The sequence below is a fragment of the Crocuta crocuta genome, unplaced genomic scaffold, assembly GCF_008692635.1.
Source record: "Crocuta crocuta isolate KB4526 unplaced genomic scaffold, BGI_CrCroc_1.0 scaffold44, whole genome shotgun sequence".
Lineage (NCBI taxonomy): Eukaryota > Metazoa > Chordata > Mammalia > Carnivora > Hyaenidae > Crocuta > Crocuta crocuta.
The window spans coordinates 4548772-4556719 of NW_027530179.1; the positions used below are offsets into that span (position 1 = coordinate 4548772).

Genomic DNA, 7948 nt, shown 5'->3' on the forward strand with positions numbered 1-7948 from the left:
CCCCCATTCCCACACAAAAGCTACCAACAAGGACCAGCACTATAGTCCAGGAGTTCTGCCCCGGCCCCCATGCCTCATCTTCCCTCCAAGAAAAAGCCCACCAATTCCTAAACATTTCCCCAGATCCACAGAGCAGGCCCCACGGCCAGAGTTCCCAGTACCCACACATCGCGCACAGCCGAGACTCGGGTGCACACGCGGGTGTACTCGCGCACATGCGCAACAGCCCTCAGACCCGCCCCCTGGCGACGCGGGGCGTCCCTAACGACCGGCGCAGGCCGCGCGGGGGCCTGCAGGGAGGCGAGCGCCGGGCACCGAGAGTGGGTGAGGTGAGCCCCGGAAGAGAGAACACTCAACCCTGGGTCTCCCTTATGGGGCTGAACTCTCAAGCCAACCCTCACCCCCACCCAGCTCAGGTTAACTTGGCTCCGGGCGGGTCTGTACCCGCCGGAAGCCTCTCACCCCCACCCGTTTGAAGCTGGACCCTTGCCTCCTCCACTACAGTCACCATCTGCAGGCTTGGGGTCTGCGAGTAAGGGGGTACGGGGGGGCACCGTGAGAAGGAGGAAGGGGAACGTGGGGCATCGTGCAGGCGGTGGAGGAGAGCAGTTCTGAGCTCCGGGCCGCAGGCATCTCAGAAAGGCTGACCCCCCATCCCAGCTCCTGCTGGTTGCAATCCCTCTTGCAGGTCGAGTAACTTCGGCACCTCCCTTCCTCCCTCCCTCCCACAGCATGGCTGGTTTCCCTTGGTTACCAAGGAGCTGCCTGGGCCTCCGCACCCCAGGCAGGGTGGGGGAGGGACTCGCTGGCCTTTGGAGCTGAACTTCCCTGCTGGGGTATCTGAGCCCCAGGCGGGAGTGAGGGGTGGGGAGCAAATACTCTGGAATCCTTTTTAAGACAACCGACCAAGTGGCCATGAGTTGGGAGGAGGGCCGGGCCCAGGGCTGTGAATAGTGTGCTGTCTCACTTGTCAGCGAAACTTTGCTGTCCCTCTTTCATGGTTTCACAGACTGGGAATTCCCTAGTGGGAATCTGGGAATGATCTGACAGGGGCACAAAAGACATCAGGGGAAGTAAGACAAAAGGGCCCATTCAGGGCCCTGAGAACAGGTGCCAGGGGAGGGTTCTTGGGGAATCTAAGGTGAAAAAGGAGGAGCTAGCTGAGAAGGTAGAAGCACGGAGGGAGAGGCGGGTGGAGGGGGGCGGGGTGTAGCCCTTCAGGCCAGGCCAGCCCAGAGGTTATGTCCCCGGGGAACAGAGGTGCTTCGGCTCCTCAGTTAAGAAAGAGGAAGGTAGGTGAGAACAAGGGCCCAGAATAGGAAGAGCAGGAAGGGGTGAGAGCTCTCCTCCAACCTCTTCAACTCTCCCACTTGGGCAATCGGGCGAAGCCTCTGCCCACAGTGATTATATTTAACTGGGGACTTGATAAGAACGGAGAAGGTCTAAGACCTCTGAGGAGGGAAGAAGCCAGAGGCGGAGGCACTGAATCCTAGGTCTCTACAACAGGCCGGCGGGAGCCATGGGGCGGGAGAGCAGAGCTCCGCGGGATGTTCTGGAGTCCCCAGAAGGCCTCGTGCTGAAGGACGCAGGCGATGGCCCGGGTCTGGAAGGGCCCCATGCCTGGCAGGGGTTTAGGAGGTGAGGGAGCCTGGGCTGTGTAGGCCAGCACCAAAAGGGTTACCCCCGGCTTCACTTTGGTGACATGACAAGAGATCATGAGCTGGAGAAAGTGGGAGGCCCGCTGGAAAAGTGCTGTGAACAACCGAGTCTGGGCAACTTAGGAAGGAACCCCAACATCTCAGTGTTTGTCTCTGCTTTGGTGCCTGGAAGTAACCGACAGCTCTGGGTGGAGAGCAGCTCAAACCATAGCGTCTCCACTTACTAGCTATGTGATGCTTAGCAAGTTACTTACGCTAAGCCTGTGTCCTCATTTGTGCGATGGAGATAATAGTGTCATAATAGCAGTAATAATTCCCAATAATAAATATGAAGATTTGTTTTTTTTATTTTGTTAATGTTTTATTTATTTCTGAGAGAGAGAGAGAGAGAGACAGCGTGAGCAGGGGAGGGTCAGAGAGAGAGGGAGTCACAGACTGAAACAGGCTCCAGGCTCTGAGCTAGCAGTCAGCACAGAGCCCGACGCGGGGCTCGAACCCACGAACCGCGAGATCATGACCTAAGCGAAAGTCGGACGCTTAACCGACTAAGCCACCCAGGCGCCCCTGAAGATTTGTTTTTTAAGTTTCTTTATGTCGAGAGAGAGAGAGGGCGTGAGCAGGGGAGGAACAGAGAGAGAGAAAGGGAGAGAGAGAATCTGGGCTGCACTGTCAGCCCAGAGCCCAACGTGGGGCTCCATCTCACGAACTGTGAGATCGTAACCTGAGCCTAAACCCAAAGTGGGGCATTTAACCAACTGAGCCACCCAGGTACCCCTAAATGTAAAGACTTAATAAACATATGTAGGTAAGTCACATAACATCACAATATCAAACACATATTTTGAGTGCTGGCTCTGGGCCCAGCACTACATGAAACGTCTCACACACATCAGCTCCTTTAATCTTCTGGATAATCTCAGGAAGTAGATCCCATTAACTACCATCCCATTTTACAGATAAAGAAGTGGAGGCTTAGTGGGGGGAAATGACTTAACCCAAGGTCTCACAGATGCTAGGGGGCAGAGGGGAGACTGGCCCTAAGGCATTGTAATTCTTGAGCCCTGAGCCAGCCACTTCCTGCTGTGAGAGCTTTGAGAGCCCAAAACTCAATCAATCATAGCTGTGGATGGTCAAGGAAATGGCTTCCAGAACACTTGTCCACCGGACACAAGCCATCCAAAATGAGGACAGACTGGCCAAAATGGAGCATGTTGTCCCTTTCTATTACCTGTGCTTGGGCACATAGAAAGTGGACCTTAACACCTAATCCTCTGAGTTATGGCCTGAATGTGACTTCAGGACCCCAGACCCCGGTCCCAAGGACACAGGGTGGGAACCCGGTTGGAGGAGGACTGGCCTTTCTGCGGGGACTGTGGTCCCGTGGGGGTTACGTTGATGCTGGTGAAACAGCCCAGCAGGCCTGTAGGACAGGTGCCAGGAGATGACAGGTCACTGGGCAGGTCCCCACTTTCCCCACCCGAGGGTAAGGTGTGCTTTAGATAGGGACACCAGGTGGTGGCACGAGAGGTGATCACGCCCCTGGCCCCAACCTTCTCTCTGGAGCAACAGAGAAGACTCCTGCCCCGGGGCAGGATCAGAGTCTTAAACATGCTTCCAGTCTGCAAACTCTGGGATTCTCTGTCTGCCCCATAGGTTCCCTAGGGGGACAGCACTCCAGAAAGCGCTCCAGAAAGGAAAGTGACGGCCACTTCTGAGGCTGTCCTTCTTGGGCCCTTGGGAGCTGTCAGGGTGCCCCTGCACCCCCTGGCTAATGGGTGTCTATCCATCCCCCAGGGAAGATACCCACAGCTGCAGACTGGTACTGCCTAGGCCAGACTAAGGCCACCGGGTGAGGTAGGTGGACTTACCTCAGGTCCCCTGACTTATTCTCCTGTGGCCCCTCCCAACCTTCTCCCCACTCAGTGGTGTGTTCTTGCCCCCTTCCTAACTTGGCATCTTGGATCTGAAACTCATTCTCACTAAAGTGTGGATGGTTGATAAGAGAAGAGATATATATATATATGTAATATATGTAAACATATATATATATTTATATGTATATATTAGGGGCCTGAAATGTCCATAGTGGGGCTCCAGGGTCTGGATCTGGCTGTTCTCTCAGCCTGGGGAGGCCTTCCCTGACAGGTTCTCTTTGTGTCTGAGGACCCCTGCTTCCTAGGAAGCCTTCTTCTTTCTGAGGGAAGGGTGGAAAGGTGTGGGGAGAAGACACAGCAAGTGACTGTGGAAGAGCAGTGCACTGTGGTGAGAGGAAGCCGAGGACTGCCTTCAGGCCCCGGGCCCAGCCCTCCTAGAGGTCCTCAGACCAGTCATTTCTCCATCCATAGAATGGAGATGGGGATGATAGAATGGGGATAAGAAGCCTGCCCCGCCCCCATTGCAGAGCAGCTGCAAGACCTAAATGACAGCAGAGCTCCGAAAGGAGCTTGTAACTGCCAAGTGGGAGGAGGTCAAGTTGCTGATGGCTGGAGAGATGAGAGGTGAGGCTGGAGGCCCAGGGTGGTCAGGATAGGAAGAAGCCCCAGGAGTTAGGTTTCAAGCCCTGTGTATAATAAGCCTGGGGCCTCTGGCCCTTCTCGGACACCCCGCTGAACTATTTCCACTCTTGATTTGGGATTCTTTTCATAATTTCATTCACCAAACTGTGAGCCGACCCCAATGGTCGGGACCCTTTGGCCACAAAGGGGCAGAATCCGAGCTCGGCTTTAGCAAAAGGGACCTGTTAGAAAGGCTGCCAAGTGGGTTTCAGAACCAGAGGGACCAGGCAGCTCTGGGGGCCTCGGAGCCTCAGCCTGGGGACGGAAGGTACCGGGTGCTCTGTGTCCACCTCGCATGTCGGCTGGTCTCTCCCGGGCTTCATTCCCTCCTGCCGCAGACAGTTTCCAAGCGAAGGCAAACAGCCTCCAGCAGCCCGGGATCAGTAGCCTTCAAGGACATCCGTCCTTGGTCTACCTCCGCTGCTCCGGCAAATCCCAAGAAGGACCCTGATTGGCTTGCATCAGGTGGCCGCCCCTCAGCCAATCACCCTGACCAATATGTGACGCTCCTATTGGCCAGGATCTGTTCTCAGAAGGGGGTGGGGCAGCTCAGAACTCCAGCTCCCTCCTGCAAAGCAGACCTGCCGTGGGCCAGGGATTAGGGAGAAAAAGGAGTCTAGAACAGCTCCGGCACCTCAAGGAGCTCACGGTCTAGCGTGGGTGTGGGGAGAGGGTAATCAATCAGGTTATTGAAGTGACACCAGTACAAGGGTCTCATAAAGGGAGAGGGTGTTTGGGGGGAGGGGGTGAGGACAAGAAAGGCTGGAAGGCTTCAGAAAGGAAGCGGTACCGAAATTCAAGACTTGAAAGATCAAGGACAAGGACAGTCCCTTTCCCAGGCTGAGACGGTGGGAAAGGCGTTCCAGACAGAGAGAACCGCTTGGGCAAAGGCTGGCCAGCGTGAACTAGCCCGCAGAGCTCCAGATGCAAAGCGAGCTTACTTCCAACAAAATGTCGGGTCACAGAGGGCCTTCTCTTCTGAGCTGAGGAAGCCAGGCTGTGGCCGGTGGCCAGCGAGTGGCCGTGGCAGCTGCGGGAAGGCTAGTTGTGAGGACCGTGCTGGCTGCCAGCCCCAAGTGCTGGGCAACTACAGCTGGGATCCAGGCCAGCAGGGAGGCCCCGAGCTAAGGCAACAGCATGGGGGGGGGGGGGGGGGGGACAGGAGGTAGAACTGGAAGGATCCAACAGTAACCAGACTCGGGAGGCCGGGTGTCCCTGGCCAGGCAGGGAGCCAGGAGGAGGAGCAGCTTGGGGGAGGCTCTGGGTTCTTGGGGTGCAGACTCAATTGGAGGAGAGTGAGAGGCAGCTGGGAGGCCTGAGTCGAGCTCAGAGGAAAGGTGAGAGCTGCAAGCATCCATAGGAGCCAGGCAGGGTCGCAGGGAGGCCGCAGCACCTGCTGAGGCAGGCAGAGTGCGGAGGGCCTGCAATGGAGACTTCCAGAATGGTCAGAGAGGTGGGAGGAGAGCGGAAAGAATGGCGGCCTCACAGCAGGTGAGAAGGGCAGGGGTTAGGTGTACCCCCTGCCGGGGAGAGACCCTGCTTTATATCATATCGTCTTTTCCTTTAAGTTTGTATCTAATTTCCAGTTGGTTAATATATGATGGTTACCAGAGGGGAGGCGGATGGGTTACATGGACCAGGGGAGTAAGGCGTGCACTTGCTGTGATGGGCGTGGCTCTGCGGATGGAAGTGTCCAGTCGCCATATTGTACACCTGAAGCTAATATTACCCTGTATGTTAACTAATTGGAATTGAAATGAAAAAACTTCTTTGAAAATAGGAAAAGGGGCGCCTGGGTGGCTCAGTGTGTTGAGCATCTGACTCTTAATTTTGGCTCAGGTCATGATCCCAGGGTCGTAGGATTGAGCCCCACGCAGAGCAAGGAGCTCAAGATTCTATCTCTCTCTCCCTCTGCCCCTCTCCCCCACACATGCACTCCCTCTCTTTAAAAAAGAAGAAGAAGAAGAGAGAATCCTCTGTGTCTAGTAATAATTTGCTTACCAAATATATTTTTGTAATATCTCCTTTTTCAAAAATCGAGAAGCAACTAAGTGAATATGATCAAGTCCTACCTTATTAGGAGGAAAAAGGGTTCAACATTTGCCTTACAAATGACATCAGACCTGGTGGTTTGGTGGTTTCTGTTAAGTATCGCGGGGCAATAGGGGCTTTTTTTAAAAAAATATACCAGTCATGTACCTTGGGCACATGGAGGGCTGCGTGGCTTCTTTCCTCTGAGGAGGTGGCTCGGGACCCCGGGACCCACCCTGGGGCGGGTCCTACGGCGTCACGCCCAGAGGTGGCTACAGGCTCCAAACAGCAGCAGGAAAGATGGGGACCAGATCCCAGGACGAGGTGCCAGGTCCTGAGACAATGAAGCATCAGGCAGTGACACCAGACGGCGGCCCGCCGGGCCCCAGGTGGGGTTTCCCAACATGTGTCCTCCCAGGAGGAAGGAGAGGGAACAGCCGACCTGGATGGTGAGGCCCCGCAGTGTCGTGAGAAACCCCTGGAGAGTCGGCTCCGGGCAACACCGTCCGGAAACCTGGGGCTCCCCCTGCCGAGTTGGATCCTGCTTTCTTGGGATTGCGTCTGGGACCAAAGGGACTACGCGAAGGTTTTAGGCCAGAACTCCAGAGGGAACTTCTAGAAGGAGCCCCAGGGGTTCAGACATGGAGTGGGCAGGGGCAGGGCTCGCCTGTCGGCTCTTTCCTCCTGTGCCCAGACTGCCAGGGCCCTCCATCCTATCCAGCCCCGAACACCGCCACTGCCACCTTGTCCTCCGCCTCTCCCCTGGAGGTAGGGAGGGACCTTACCCAAGATCACCATCTCAGGTCAGCCCTCAAGAGGCAGGGCTCCCCTGTCTCCCCTGCCTAAGACCCCCGTCCATAGTGCCTTTACCCTTCACACCCTCCCCCCACCCCAAGTCCTCTTTGCAAATATTATCTCAGGAATCTCTACACCAGCCTGCATAAGGAAGATACCATTATCCTGTTTTACAGATAAGGAAACTGACACTCAGGTGAAGTAAATTGGCCAAGGTCACACAGCAAGTCACTGGCAAAGCCAGAAATGCAAAGTCATCGGGCACCTCTAAGCACCAGCCCCTCCCAGCCACACCCTCTGAGGGGCTATTAGTCAAATACACCAGCTGGTTAGTCCACAGATCTGGACACAGTGTGTTTGTGAATTTGCATTTGATTTGCATACGGATTTCACAAATACTTGGATACCTTTCCTATGCTGCCCCTTGCCCCCTTCTCTGTCTCTGTCTCTGTCTCTGTCTCTGTCTCTCTCTGTCTCTCTGTCTCTCTCTCTCTCTCTCTCACACACACACACACAGAGCCAAGCTCTTCCTCCTTGAGATGCCTGGTGGACTGGGGAGTACCATCTGGTCCCCTCCATCTGCCAAGGACACCTTTGCTGGTTCAGAGTGTTCCTTGCCACCGGCCACTACATGGTGCACCCGAGTCTGGGAGCAAATCTGAAGGGAAACTGCCTGGAGGAGGAGCTGGTGCTGAGCGGCCCCATTTCCGCCTGCAATCTCAGGGCAAGGGCACCTGCAGCTAGGAGGCAGGAACGGACAAACGCGGAGGAGGGTCCCCAGCCCCAGATACATCCTCTGTCTTCTGTCTTCAGCCCCAGATTTAGCTGCCTTTTCGCCTCCCACGCCTTCCCCGCTGCTGTCTGGAATGCCAGGAGGCTGGGAGAACTAGGAAGACTGGATCGGGCGGT

General features: G+C 55.6%; 1 protein-coding gene across 5 annotated transcripts in view; it reads left to right on the forward strand.

The window, feature by feature from the left end:
* Positions 1–52: 52 nt before the first annotated feature.
* Positions 53–7948, forward strand: part of DRC5 (dynein regulatory complex subunit 5) — an 18997-nt gene continuing 11101 nt past the window's right edge. For 4 of the 5 annotated variants that reach the window (XM_077764867.1, XM_077764869.1, XM_077764870.1 and 1 more), the window contains exon 1: positions 53–329. The gene's annotated coding sequence lies outside the window, so the exon portion shown is untranslated. The remainder of the gene's footprint in view (positions 330–7948) is intronic. The other variant, XM_077764868.1, reaches the window with a different exon arrangement.